Consider the following 15,555-nt stretch of genomic DNA (forward strand, 5'->3'; position numbering starts at 1 on the left):
AAAAGAGGCAAAGATGAATGCAAAGTTTTGTTTTATAAAGAAATTTAGACATAAATCCCATAACATTTCTTCCAAGTTTCCACTGTTTTATTTCCTTTATAAAAATGCTTTATACATATTATTAGGAATTTAGCAGTTCATAATGTAAATTCATGAACATATATTTATCGAAAATATTATTCCAGTGACTGGATTTTTAAAGAAAAATAATGCTAAAAATTTTCTGAAGTTTTTCCAGGTGGGGAATAGGAGCACTAACTTAATACAAAGTGTTTTTAATTAAGCCATTTTATTGAAGAGTGAGAAACCTGTTTTTTAGCTGTTTTATTTTGAAAGGACATAACCTACAAAAGAAATCACAATGTAATCACAATGTAACAAAAGCAACTATACCTTATACTTGAGCAAATTTAAAAGTTTTTTACAAAGGTCCAGGTGATTTGTAGAGACTGACAGTATTGTCAATATTTTTGTTATTTATCTAATCAATAAACTTGTTCTCCAGGGATATAAATTCTAAGGAAGTTCTTGAGTGCTAAAGTGTGGTCATAGGGCAGTCTGCCATCTATATGGTATTCACAGCTTTGACTTCAGCAGAAGAAAATGGATCCATGTGAGGACTGATGGGTTGCAGTTTAAAAATAATGTCCCCAATCCTGGCAAAACCAATACAGTATTGTAAAATAAAGTAAAATAAAAACTTTTTTAATAAATAAAAATAATGTCCCAATGACTGGTCATTTGAAAACATATGGGAAGACAAAGTATGGATAAACACTTCTATGTTTCAAGCACAAAAGCATTGCACCTAAATGATTTAGTTGAGTTATAAATTGTCACACATCTTGCAATTATTTTTACAAACTCCAAACAATCATTAACTGAGAGATATCATTGACTTCCTAGCTGTATGTTTTTATCTTGTGTTTTTGTTTCTTACATGCTATCTCCAAGTTAACATAGTTGAACAAACGCTTGATGACATTCATTTTATTGCTTCTGTGACAGTCACCTTAATTCTAAGATAAATTGTCACTTATCAGATAAAATAACATTTTTGTTAAGTGTTATTTACATACTTTCAATTTTCTAATTCCTTCTTCATATTAATTTACACCTTTCTATTCATATGAAAATTGAACCACCAACTCAGTAATAATTCTTTTATTAGTTTTAGTGAATACTATTCACTAAATACATTCACTAAATATTTAGGCCTAATATTCAGTGTTAAATAACTAAATACCAAATATAGGTAATAAGATTAGGACACTGATTCTTTTTAAAACAATTTCCTTTGACTTCACAGATAAAATGTTGCGGCCTCAGATTATGCCTTATGCCATCTTCATGACACTTTTTACATGGCTTTGAATCAAAAGGATAAGCTTTCAGTAGAATAGGATCCCAAGAGTTATCATACTTCTTTATTCTTCTTCCAGGATGAGATGCATACAGTCATTTTTCAACTCAGAGACTCTGGTGTCCCTTTAGTCTCTGATGATTGAAATTTAGGAGTACATTCACAGTACCAGTCAGAGAACAAGTACTGGTCAGTTGCTTGTCTGCAATTTTTGAATTAATCAGCCTTTCTTCATTTCCCAGATCACATTTCTTTTTCTTTTCTGTTTTTAAGACAGTCGCTTCTTGAATTTCCTCCTGAGGGTTTCTTTCTAATCTAATGTGTTTTCTTCTTTCTCACCATTTAGAGTTGTAAAATAAAAGTAGATTTCTATCACATTCCTGATTACAAGCAGAAAAATCCACATTTCGGTAGAAGCATTTATTTCCTTTTTAAAAAAATGTATCACTTAAGATTCATGTTTAATTTCATGGCTGCAGTCACTGTGTGCAGTGATTTTGGAGTACAAACAAATGAAGTCTGTCACTGTTTCCATTTTTTCGCCATTTATTTGCCATAAAGTTATGGGACTGGATGTCATGATCTTTGTTTTATGAATGTTGAATTTCAAGCTAGCTTTTTCACTCTCCTTTTTCACTTTCATGAAGAGGCTATTTAGTTCCTATTTGCTTTCTGCCATTATGATGGTGTCATCTGCATGTCTGATGTAATTGTTTTTCCTCCTGGCAATCTCAATGCAAGCTTCAGCTTCATCCAGCCTGGCATTTCACATGATGTACTCTGCATATAAGTTAAATAAGCAGGGTAACAATATACAGCTTTGACGTACTCCTTTCCAATTTTGAACCAGTCCTTTGTTCCATGTATGGTCTAATGCTTGCTTCTTGACTTGCACTCAGGTTTCTTGGGAGGCAGATAAGGTGATCTGATATTCCCATCTCTTTAAGAATTTTCCACAGTTTGTTGTGATCCACACAGTCAAAGGTTTTAGAATAGTCAAAGAGGCAGAAGTAGATGTTTCTCCAGAATTCCCTTGCATTTTCTGTGATCCAGCATTGTGGGTAATTTGATCTCTGGTTCCTCTGCTTTTCCAAATCCGGCTTGTACATCTAGAAGTTCATGGTTCACATACTGCTGAAGTCTAGCTTGAAGGATTTTGAACATTATCTTTCTAGCAAGTGGTGGTGATGGTTCTGTCACTAAGTAGTGTCTGACTCTTGCGACCTCATAGACTGTAGCCTGCCAGGCTACTCTGTCCATGGGATTTTCCAGGCAAGAATACTGGAGTGGGTTGCCATTTCCTTCTCCAGAGGATTTCTGGACCCAGGAATTGAACCCAGGTCTCTTGCATTGCAGGCAGATTCTTTACTGACTGAGCTATGAGGGAAGTCCCTGCTAGCAAGTGAAATAATTGCAATTATGAGGTAGTTTAAAAATTATTTGGCATTGTCCTACTTTGGTCCTAGAATGATAACTTACCTTTTCCAGCCCTGTGGTCAATGCTGAGTTTTCCAAATTTGCTGGCATATTGAGTGCAGCACTTTCACAGAATCATGTTTTAGGGTTTTGTGGGTCAGCTAGAGTTCCATCATCTCCACTAGCTTTATGCATAATAATGTTTCCTAAGGCCTACGTGACTTCACACTCCAGATGTCTGGCTCTGGATGAGTGATCACATCAATGTGGATATCTGGGTCATTACCATTTTTGTACAGTTCTATGTATTCTTACCACTTCTTAATATATTCTGCTTCTGTTAAGTCCACTCTGTTTCTGTCCTTTATTGTGCCCATCATTGTATGACATGTTCCCTTGGTATCTCTAATTTTCTCAAAGAGATCTCTAGTCCTTCCCATTCCATTGTTTTCTCTATTTATTTGCATTGTTTGCTCAAGAAGGTTTTCTTATCTCTCCTTGCTATTCTTTGGAACTCTGCATTCAGATGGATATATCTTTTCTTTTCTCCTTTGCCATTAGCATTTCTTCTTTCTCAGCCATTTGTTAGGCCTCCTCAGACAACCATTTTGCCTTTGTGCATTTCTTTTTCTTGGTTTTTGTCACTGCCTCCTGTACAATGTTACAAACCTCTGTCCATAGTTCTTCAGGCACTCTGTCTTGTGAGATCTAATCCCTTGAATCTATTTGTCACTTCTACTGTATAATCATAAGACATTTGATTTAGGTTGAATGCAGAGTTCCAAAGAATAGCAAGGAGAGATAAGAGGGCCTTCCTCAGCGATCAATGCAAAGAAATAGAGGAAAACAAAAAAATAGGAAAGACTAGAGATCTCTTCAAGAAAACTAGAGATACCAAGGGAATATTTCATACAAAGATGGGCTCAATAAAGGACAGAAATGGTATGGACCTAGCAGAAGCAGAAGATGTTAAAAAAAGGTGGCAGGAATACAAAAAAGAACTGTACAAAAAAGATCTTCACAACTAAGATAACCAGGATGTTGTGATCACTCACCTAGAGCCAGATATCCTGGAATGTGAAGTCAAGTGGGCCTTAGGAAGCATCAGTATGAACAAAGCTAGTGGAGGTGATGGAATTGCAATTGAGCTATTTCAAATCCTCAAAAATGATGCTGTGAAAGTGCTGCACTCAATATTCCAGCAAATTTGGAAAACTCAGAAGTGGCCACAGGACCAGAAAAGGTCAGTTTTCATTCCAATCCCAAAGAAAGGCAATGCCAAAGAATGCTCAAACTACCATACAATTGCACTCATCTCATATGCTAGTAATGTAAAGATCAAAATTCTCCAACCCAGGCTTAAGCAATACGTGGACTGTGAACTTCCAGATGTTCAAGCTGGTTTTAGAAAAGGCAGAGGAACCAGAGATCAAATTGCCAACATCTGCTGGATCATTGAAAAAGCAAGAGAGTTCCAGAAAAACATCTTTTTCTGCTTTATTGACTATGCCAAGCCTTTGACTGTGTGGATCACAATAAACTGTGGAAAATTCTAAAAGAGATGGGAATAGCAGACCACCTGACCTGCCTCTTGAGAAAGCTATATGCAGGTCAGGAAACAAAAGTTAGAACTGGACTTGGAACAACACTAGTTCCAAATAGGAAAAGGAGTATGTGAAGGCTGATTATTGTCACCCTGCTTATATAACTTATATGCAGAAGTACATCATGAGAAATGCTGGGCTGGAAGAAGCACAAGCTGGAATCAAGATTGCAGGGAGAATTATCAATAACCTTAGATATGCACATGACACCACCCTTATGGCAGAAAGTGAAGAGGAACTAAAAAGCCTCTTGATGACAGTGAAAGAGGAGAGTGAAAAAGTTGGCTAAAAGCTCAACATTCAGAAAACGAAGATCATGGCATCTGGTCCCATCACTTCATGGCAAATGCATGGGGAAACAGCGGAAGCAGTGTCAGACTTTACTTTTTTGGGCTCCAAAATCACTGCAGATGGTGATTGCAGCCATGAAATTAAGACACTTACTCCTTGGAAGGAAAGTCATGATCAACCTAGACAGCATATTAAAAAGCAGAGAAATTACTTTGCTAACAAAAGGTCCACCTAGTCAAGGCTAGAGTAGATGGTTTTTCCAGTAGTCATGTATGGATGTGAGAGTTGGACTATAAAGAAAGTCGAGCATCTTTTCATGTGTTTGTTAGCCATCTGTATGTCTTCTTTGGAGAAATGTCTATTTAGTTCTTTGGCCCATTTTTTGATTAGGTCGTTTATTTTTCTGGAATTGAGCTGTTTAAGTTGCTTGTATATTTTTGAGATTAGTTGTTTGTCAGTTGCTTCATTTGCTATTATTTTCTCCCATTCAGAAGGCTGTCTTTTCACCTTGCTTATAGTTTCCTTTGTTGTGCAGAAGCTTTTAATTTTAATTAGATCCCATTTGTTTATTTTTGCTTTTATTTCCAGAATTCTGGGGGGTGGATCATAGAGGATCCTGCTGTGATTTATGTAGGAGAGTGTTTTGCCTATGTTCTCCTCTAGGAGTTTTATCATTTCTGGTCTTACATTTAATCCATTTTGAGTTTATTTTTGTGTGTGGTGTTAGAAAGTGATCTAGTTTCATTCTTTTACAAGTGGTTGACCAGTTTTCCCAGCACCACTTGTTAAAGAGATTGTCTTTACTCCATTGTATATTCTTGCTTCCTTTGTCAAAGATAAGGTGTCCATAGGTGTGTGGATTTATCTCTGGGCTTTCTATTTTGTTCCATTGATCTCTATTTCTGTCTTTGTGCCAGTACCATACTGTCTTGATGACTGTGGCTTTGTAGTAGAGCCTGAAGTCAGGCAAGTTGATTCCTCCAGTTCCATTCTTCTTTCTCAAGATTGCTTTGGCTATTCGAGGTTTTTTGTATTTCCATACAAATTGTGAAATTATTTGTTCTAGTTCTGTGAAAAATATCGCTGGTAGCTTGATAAGGATTGCATTGAATTTGTAGATTGCTTTGGATAGTATACTCATTTTCACTATATTGATTCTTCTCCAAAGAAGACATACGGATGGCTAACAAACACATGAAAAGATGCTCAACATCACTCATTATTAGAGAAATGCAAATCAAAACCACAATGAGGTACCACTTTACACCAGTCAGAATGTCTGCGATCCAAAAGTCTGCAAGCAGTAAATGCTGGAGAGGGTGTGAAGAAAAGGGAACCCTCCTACACTGTTGGTGGGAATGCAAACTAGTACAGCCACTATGGAGAACAGTGTGGAGATTCCTTAAAAATTTGCAGATAGAACTGCCTTATGACCCAGCAATCCCACTGCTGGGCATACACACTGAGGAAACCAGAATTGAAAGAGACACATGTACCCCAATGTTCATCGCAGCACTGTTTATAATAGCCAGGACATGGAAACAACCTAGATGTAAGAAAGCTGTGGTACATATACACAATGGAGTATTACTCAGCCATTAAAAAGAATACATTTGAATCAATTCTAATGAGATGGATGAAACTGGAGCCAATTATACAGAGTGAAGTAAGCCAGAAAGAAAAACACCAATACAGTATACTAACATATATATATGGAATTTAGAAAGATGGCAATGATAACCCTGTATGCAAGATAGCAAAAGAGACACAGATGTGTAGAGCAGACTTTTGGACTCAGAGGGAGAGGGAGAGAGTGGGATGATTTGGGAGAATGGCATTGAAACATGTATACTATCATGTAAGAAACAAATCGCCAGTCTATGTCAGATGCAGGACACAGCATGCTTGGGGCTGGTGGACGGGGATGACCCAGAGAGTTGTTATGGGGAGGGAGGTGGGAGGGGGGTTCATGTTTGGGAACACATGTACACCCATGGTGGATTCATGTCAATGTATGGCAAAACCAATACAGTATTGTAAAGTAAAATAAAGTAAAAATAAAAATTGAAAAAAAAAAAAAAAAAAGAAAGTCGAGTGTTGAAGAATTGATGATGCTTTTGAGCTATATTGTTGGAGAAGACCCTTGAGAGTTCCTTGGACTGTAAGGAAATCCAACCAGTCCATCCTAAAGGAGATCAGTCCTGGGTGTTCATTGGAAGGACTGATGTTGAAGCTGAAACTCCAATGCTTTGGCCACCTGATGCAAACAGCTGACTCTTTTGAAAAAACCCTGATGCTGGCAAAGATTGAGGGCTTGAAGAGAAGGGGATGTCAGAGGATGAAATGGTTGGTTGGCATCACCAACTCAATGGACATGCATTTGGATAGACTGCGGGAGTTGGTGATGGACAGGGAGGCCTGGCATGCAGGGATCTCAAAGAGTCAGACATGACTGAGTGACTAAACGGAACTGAACTGAAAGGCTGAGTGATTTTCCTCTTTTCTTCAATGTATGTCTGAATTTGGCAGTAAGGAGTTCCTGATCTGTGCATGAGTTAGCTTCTGGTTTTGTTTTTGCTGTCTAGATAGAACTTTCATCTTCAGCTGCAAAGAATATAATGAATCTAAATTCGATATTGATAATCTAGTGATGTCTGTGTGTAGAGTCATCTCTTGTGTTGTTGGAAGAGAGTGTTTGCTATAACCAGTACATTCTCTTGGAAAAACTCCTGTTAGTTTTTGCCCTGCTTCATTTTGTACTCCAAGGCCAAACTTGTCTGTTACTCCAGGTATCTCTTGACTTTCTACTTTTGCATTCCAGTCCCCTATGATGAAAAGGACAGCTTTTAGTGTGTGTTACTTCTAGAAGGTCTTGCCGGTCTTCATAGAACTGTCCAATTTCAACAAATGTTGACAGCATATTAAAAAGCACAGACATCACTTTGCCAACAAAAGTCCTTATGGTCCAAGATTTAGTTTTTCCAGTAGTCATGTATGTATGTGAGAGTTGAACCATAAAGAAGGCAGAATGCCAAAGAATTGATACTTTCAAACTATGGTGCTGAAGAATACTCTTGAGAGCTCCTTCAACTGCAAGGAGATCAAAGCAGTCAATTCTAAAGGAAATCAACCCTGAATATTCATAGGAAGGGCTGATGTTGAAGCTGAAGTCCAATAGTTTGGCCACCTGATGTGAAGAGCTGACTCATTGGAAAATACCCTAACACCAAGAAAGATTGAGGATAGGAGGAGAATGGGGCCAACAGAGGATGAGATGGTTGGATGGCATCATGGACATGGAGGTGGTTGGATCAGCTCATGGAGATGGTTGGATCAACTCAGTGGACATGAATTAAGCCACCTCTGGGAGATAATGAAGGACAGGGAAACCTGGTGTGCTGTAGTCCATGTGGTCTCAAAGAGTCAGACACAATGGAGCTACTGAATGACAATGGTGATGGTTTAGTTGCTAAATCGTGTCCAACTCTTGTGACCCCATGGTCTATAGCACACCAGGCTCCTCTGTCCATAGGATTTTCCAGGTGAGAACACTGGAGTGGGTTGCCATTTCCTTCTCCAGGGGATCTTCCTGACCCAGGTACTGAACCCATGTCTCCTGTACTGCAGGCAGTTTCTTTATTGACTGAGCTACCAGAGAAACCAGAACAACAATGAGATTCACTGATGTGAAGAGAAAATAGTTATGGTTTCAACAATTACATGTTCTTTCTTGACTATTTCAGTTAGTTTTTGCTAAAAATGCATATAGAGAGCTGATCCCTGCATCTTTTTAGAACTCTCTTCATCAGCGCATCATCAGTGTTGATATTTGCCATAGATCTATGTAGTTACTCTTTTTATACTAATAAAGACACATTTGAAAAGTTTTAGATTGTTTTATTACTTTCGATACTTTACAAGTATGTTTTTATGAAACTTTATTATTACTATTTTGATTATTAATTTAGTTATCTTCCAGTTTTTTTAATATCACTGAGTTCTTTTTACACTGGGATATGAAAATTGGTAGACTCACTATAAAATCTTTTCTTCCACATAGGTGAGTACTAGTTAAAATAATTTGAGAATAATTAGACTATAAGGTAAATACCTAACATCTTACCATATTGAACAAGAAGCTTCATAAATTAGCAATTACCTGTTCTCCCTGCCTTACTCAAGCACATGTATTGTGTCAACCATTGTAGTAATAGCTAATAAGACCTTCCCTGCCCTTCAAGAGTGCACAGTTTGGTAAGAAAAATGGGCACTGCCACTTTACCAGATCCTTGGGAGTTCTAAACTATTGTCTTTAATACATTTTCTCCCCTACTTAAGTGAATGTTGCTTAGTCATGTCCAGCTGTTTATGACCCCATGGACTGTAGCCTGGTAGGTTCCTCTGTCCATGGGATTCTCCAGGGAAGAATACTGGAGTGGGTAGCCATTCCCTTCTCCAGGTGATTTTCCCAACTGAGGGATCAAATCCAGGTCTCCTGCATTGCAGGCAGAGCCACCAGGGAAGCTCTAAAACCATGTATTATTTTTTCTCTTTTTTATCCTGTGATGAGAAACCTTTGTCTGTCTGAGGAATTTCTCCTTTAAAATCAATAAAGATGTCAGTTATGCACCCCATGAAGCCTACCAATGGTTGCAATAATGAGTATTGATCATTCTTTCATAGAAGGTCCCATAGTATTTGTTTACTGTTCTATACCATATTTCTTTAGTTGTTTTGAGAATACTTATTTATAAATTCCATTTCATGCTTCTCCTATTAGGAGTCAGTCAAACCCTGTTGTTTATTGGCCTTCTTAGTCACTCATGAAAAATTTTCTCTGTGTTAATAATTCATACTCATTGAGATTTAGTTTGCAGAAAGTCTCTGCAGTTTAAGTTGAGAGAATGTCTTTCAGGAAAAAATTGAGATAGACAACAAGGTTCTAATGTATAGCATAAGGAACTATTTTCAATATCCTACAATAAATCGTGTGGAAAAGAATATATTAAAAATAGAATGCATTTATATATATATACATTCATACATATGTATATGCATGTTTATATCCACATCCATATACCACCCTATAACCACTCAGTTATATATGTATAACTAAATCATTTTGCTGTACAGCAGAAATTAACATTGTAAATCAACTATACTTAAATTTCAAAAAAGAGCAAATTGATATTGTATCTACTCAAGCCATCCTGTGGTATTATTAGCCAAGAATTACTTTTTGTTAATATAAATATATTTCTCATTTTCCTATGCTGGTTAGAGACACTTTTTTTTTATAGTATATTCTATGACTAAGAATGCTATTTTTCAGTGATTATACTCATGTGGGGTCTCATTTCTAACTTATCTTGAGTTGGCCCATTAACCTCATCTCCTATGGACTTAAAATTCCAGCTCCCAAGAGTACAAATTCCAAGAACACTTTTTCTCCCTAAGCTCCTATTCAATGTCTGATTTTCAGTTCTTTGTTTTTGACCCTTAATAAAAAATTACCTTTCAACTTGTAAGCTTAGGAATGCATCTAAGAAAGATTTTTGTTGTACTTTAATCTAACATTTTTAGACTAGGAAAGTGACATGTTGCATATTCTTAACATCTCTTTTACTTTGAGCTTTGTGCATAAAATACTTTGAAAATTCAGTTTACTCATTTTTGAAAAGCTATTTGCAAAATAGAATAAATTTACTTTTGCATAAATCTTATTTTAAAAATTTGAACAATTAAATTTTTCTCCAAATATATTTTATGAATATTTTAAAATTCAAAATCTATAGATAATCATGCATAATGTCTAAAGTTTATTTGCTAATTTAGATAATGACTGTAGTTTTAGGTCAATTAATCTGAAAAGATGTAAACTCAAACAATGTTGCATAAAATAAAACTGGAGTATAAGAGAGAATGAGAAAAAAATTGGTGCGCTTGCTAGAAGGACAAAAAAATGTCTAAAGGATAAAAAAAGAAGGAAAATTATGAATTATTTCCCTGTTCAACCAGCAGATGTCATGTTTGCTTGTCAAAGCTTATGGTTATTATAACAATATTTCCTTAGTATTACTATGTGTACTATGTGCTTCTTACAAAATGAGTATATAAATATCGCATGTGAGTGGCTCTTAAAGCAGACAGAAAAATTGTGGTTTTTTTTTTTACTTCTAAGATAGATTTCTCAGATGAAGTCAGAAAGCATTTTTCTTTTATCACATTTATCCAAAAGAGGTGTATCACATTTATCCAAAATTTAGATATGCTTTCTCTGAGACATAGCAAGCAAGTTCATATTTAACCATAACTACTCAAAACCATTTCTTATCAGTAATTATTTATTGCTAATCAATATTACTTATGAACTATCTAAAAATTTTTTCCTATTTTGTTCTAAAAAAACTTCTAAAATTCTAAAAAAAGGTGATGCAATTATTCAACTAAAATAAAATTTTATATCAACATCCATATATTGTCACCTTTTTTATTCTGCTCCATAATTTATCTGTCATACAAGATATTCGAGTTGGTAATCGCTATTTCTTTCTCCAATATTTCCTGAAAATATCACTCATACATAATGTAGACATGTCACTACAAATAAAATATTTCAAGAATACATTGAAAAGCCTTTATATTAATCTACCATTAAATATAAAGATTGTGATGATATGTTATGGGAAAATGTGATCTACTTAGAATGTTTAAATGAGGGTTAGATTGTACCTTAATCTTTCACAACCTTGAAAATGGGATTTTGATAAATAAATTCATATTATTCACATAGGCCCTGCCAATTGTTTTCTGACTTCAGTGTCAAACTGCTTCAATAATGTGAAAAGTATTTGTTTAGATAAACAATCAGTTCTAGGATTATGCCAATTTGCATTTATGACATACAGGCAATACCAATGTGCCAGTTACTCTTCTGGCAGTCAATAAAAGATAGAACTAGACTACAGATATTATTGACTTATCCAAAAAGTTCAATAGGGTTTTATCTAACATCTTTGGCCAATCCAATAGAAATATTAAATGGGATTTATAAGTAAATTTAATTGTGCTTAAAACAATTGAAGTAATACAAGAAACAGTAGGCAAATATTTCATAGCAACTTTCAGACTTGAGCCTGAGCCCTACCTTCAAGGCCATTTTGTTGACAATCATCCACCCATTTCATCCCTGCTAAATGGTAGTTAGGTATTAACTAAATAACTCTCAGATCAGATCAGTTCAGTTGCTCAGTCATTCCGACACTTTGCAACTCCCTGGACTGCAGCACACCAAGCTTTCCTGTCCATCACAACTCCTGGAGCTTACCCAAACTCATGTCCATCGAGTCAGTGATGTCATCCAACCACCTCATCTTCTGTCATCCCCTTCACCTCCTGCCTTCAATCTTTCCCAGTATCAGGGTCTTTTCAAATGAGTCAGCCCTTTACATCTGGTGGCCAAAGTATTGGAGTTTCAGGTTCAGCATCATTCCTTCCAATGAATATTCAGGACTGATTTCCTTTAGGATTGACTAATTGGATCTCCTTTCAGTCCAAGGGACTCAAGAGTCTTCTCCAACACCACAGTTCAAAAGCATCAATTCTTCAGTGCTCAGCTTTCTTTATTGTCCAACTCTCACATCCATACATGACTACTGGAAAACCATAGCTTTGACTGGATGGACCTTTGTTGGCAAAGCAATGTCTCTGCTTTAAAATATGCTGTCTAGGTTGGTCATAACTTTTCTTCCAAGAAGCAAAGTGAAAGAAAGTGAAGTTGCTCAGTCGTGTCTGACTCTTTGCGACCCCGTGGACTGTAGCCCACCAGGCTCCTCCGTCCATGGGATTCTCCAGGCAAGAATACTGGAGTGGGTTGCCATTTCCTTCTCCAGGGGATCTTCCCGACCCAGGGATCAAACCCAGGTCTCCTGCATTGCAGGCAGACGCTTTAACCTCTGAGCCACCAGGGAAGCCCCTCCAAGAAGCAAGTGTCTTTTAATTTCATGGCTGCAGTCACAATCTGCAGCGATTTTGGAACTCAAGAAAATAAATTCTCTCACTGTTTCCATTGTTTCCTCATCTTTTTGCCATAAAGTGATGGAACCAGATGCCATGATCTTAGTTTTCTGATGTTGAGTTTTAAGCCAACATTTTCATTCTCTTTCACTTTTATCTTTAGTTCTTCTTTGCTTTCTGCCATAAGCATGGTATCATCGGCATATCTGAAGTTATTGATATTTCTCCCAGCAATCTTGATTCCAGCTTGTGCTTCATCCAGCCCAGTATGTCGCATGATACATATAAGTATCTGCATATAAATTAAATAAGCAAGGTGATAATATACAGCCTTCATGTATTACTTTCCCAATTTGGAGCCAGTATGTTGTTCCATGTATGGTTCTAATTCTTGTTTCTTGACCTGCAAATTTCTCAGGAGGCAGGTCAAGTAGTGTGGTATTCCCATCTCATTAAGAATTTTTTAGTTTGTTGTGATCCACACAGTCAAAGGCTTTGAAATCGTCAATAAAGCAGAAGTAGATATTTTTCTGGAACCCGGTTGCTTTTTCAATAATCCAGTGGATGTTCACAATTTGATCACTGGTTCCTCTGCCTTTTTAAATCCAGTTTGAACATCTGGAAGTTCATGGTTCATGTACTGTTGAAGCCTGGCTTGCAGAATTTTGAGCATTATTTTGCTAGTGTGTGAGATGAGTGCAATCGTGCAGTAGATTTTTGGCATTGCCTTTCTTTGGGATTGAAATGAAAACTGATCTTTTCCAGTCCTGTAGCCACTGCTGAGTTTTCCAAATTTGCTGGCATATTGAGTGTAGCACTTTAACAGCATCATCTTTGAGGATTTCAAATACCTCAACCGGAATTCAATTACATCCACTAGCTTTGCTCATAGTGATGCTTCCTAAGATCCACTTGACTTTGCATTCTAGGATGCCTGGCTCTAGGTGAGTGAGCACACCATCGTGGTTAGCTGGATCATGAAGATCTTTTTTGTATAGTTCTTCTGTGTATTCTTTCCACCTCTTCTTAAAATCTGCTTCTGATAAGTCCATACTATTTCTGTCCTTTATTGTGCCCATCTTTGCATGAAATATTACCTTGGTATCTCTAATTTTCTTGAAGAGATACCTAGTCTTTCCTATTCTATTGTTTTCCTCTATTACTTTGCATTAATCACTGAGGAAGGCTTTCTTATCTCTCCTTGCTATTCTTTGCAATGCTGTATTTAAATGGGTATATTTTTTCCTTTTCTCCTTTGCCTTTAGCTTCTCTTTTTTTCTCAGCTGTTTGTAAGAACTCCTCAGACAACCATACCTTTAGTGAAAGGAATATTCATAGCCTGTATTCAGAGAGGATTGCTAGAACATTCCTAAATCAGAATATGCATCCTCTTACTGGCTTTCATCTTTCATAGATCTGTTAAAATATAGCCTGATTCTCTTTCTCTGTGATGGAGTTTCAACTCTCAGAAAAACTTCACTTGCCAGTTTTTGAGGGATTTTTTTTTTCTTTTTCATGCTAAATAGCCTCTGGTTGTGACTTTATTCTTTTGTTATTTCTGTTTGATTCTGTTTTTTTATGAAAATATGAATGATAGCACTAAATCTAATACCCCTTGTATTTCCCTCTTGGCTTAGTTACAAAAGCAATCCCCTCTTTCCCTGTTCCCCTCAAAAAAAGCAAAAATAAAAAGCAATAAATGAAAAACCAACCATTGATAGTTACCTCCTCAATTCAATCTAGACACTAATTTCTAATGAAAACACTGTATATTGACATTACTCACTTAAACAGCTCACTACTTCATTTATACATTTTGGATGTTTACTTTTAATCAAAACCCTCGACTCATTATATAGGCTTCTATCAAATGTACTTCCTCGATAATGGTTTGGGAAATTTTGTCTCAAATGCAAGTTGTCAATGACATTTTGGGTATTGATCCCTTCATTCAGTATATTGTTCCTCTCATCTAGATTTTACTAAGTGATGTGAACATGAATTTGCACTCTCATATAGTTAGTAATAAGTAAAAAATATACAAAATAAAGAAACAATAAAACAAATGTGGTGGCTCTTTTTCTCCTATGCAAGACAATTTGTATAGAATTAATAATCCAATTTCAATTAAAATAAATGAACCTTCATAGAACATTTTTAAAAGCACACAATGTTGGTGTAAGACTTTACCAAATGTTATTAAGATTCAGATATTTAATTCAATGTATTTAATTTTACTAGTAAATTTATCAGAAATTAACTTCAGTTCATCTAACATTTTTTTCCTGGTAAACCTCTCTAGGGTAATAGAGACCATAAATTTCATTCTTAGTCTTCAAAATTCATTCTTTAACTATCTGTTATAAATTCTTATGAATCAGCTCTTGTGCAATCCCTAGATGTTAGGTGATTAATGATGAAGAAAACCAGGTAAGAAAATTCCCTGCAAACAGGAACCCAGAATGAAAACCTCAGGAGGACGTTTAATATTTAACCTAATTTCAAAAAAATAAAGTCTGTTGAATAACTTACCATTTATTAAATCGTAAATCCAGTAAAAATTGTAAATCTATCTGAAAGGTCTGAGAAAATGGAAGCAATTTCTAGGAAGACAGAGGCCATACCTCTTTGTTCATTGCCTAGAACACTACTCACCATTCAATAGACTCTCAATAAATATTGATTTAATAAATAAATGTATTGTTGGTATAAAATATAAGGTGTAAAAAGTCTATATTTCAGATTATTAATGAGTTGGACCCATAATTCCCAACAGTTTGTACATTTTTCAATTTGGCAATTAAAAGAAAAACCTGAGATGGTTTATGTAGGTTATATACACTATGTGTACCTCATGTATGGGGA

The 15,555-nt window shown here is 35.9% G+C and overlaps 1 protein-coding gene across 1 annotated transcript in view; it reads left to right on the top strand.

The window, feature by feature from the left end:
• The window catches only part of MDGA2 (MAM domain containing glycosylphosphatidylinositol anchor 2), a 928,200-nt gene that overhangs the window by 812,772 nt on the left and 99,873 nt on the right, over positions 1-15,555 (top strand). The gene's annotated exons all lie outside the window — the stretch shown is intronic.

This window comes from Capra hircus, chromosome 10 (assembly GCF_001704415.2).
Source record: "Capra hircus breed San Clemente chromosome 10, ASM170441v1, whole genome shotgun sequence".
In the NCBI taxonomy this organism is placed as follows: Eukaryota; Metazoa; Chordata; class Mammalia; order Artiodactyla; family Bovidae; genus Capra; species Capra hircus.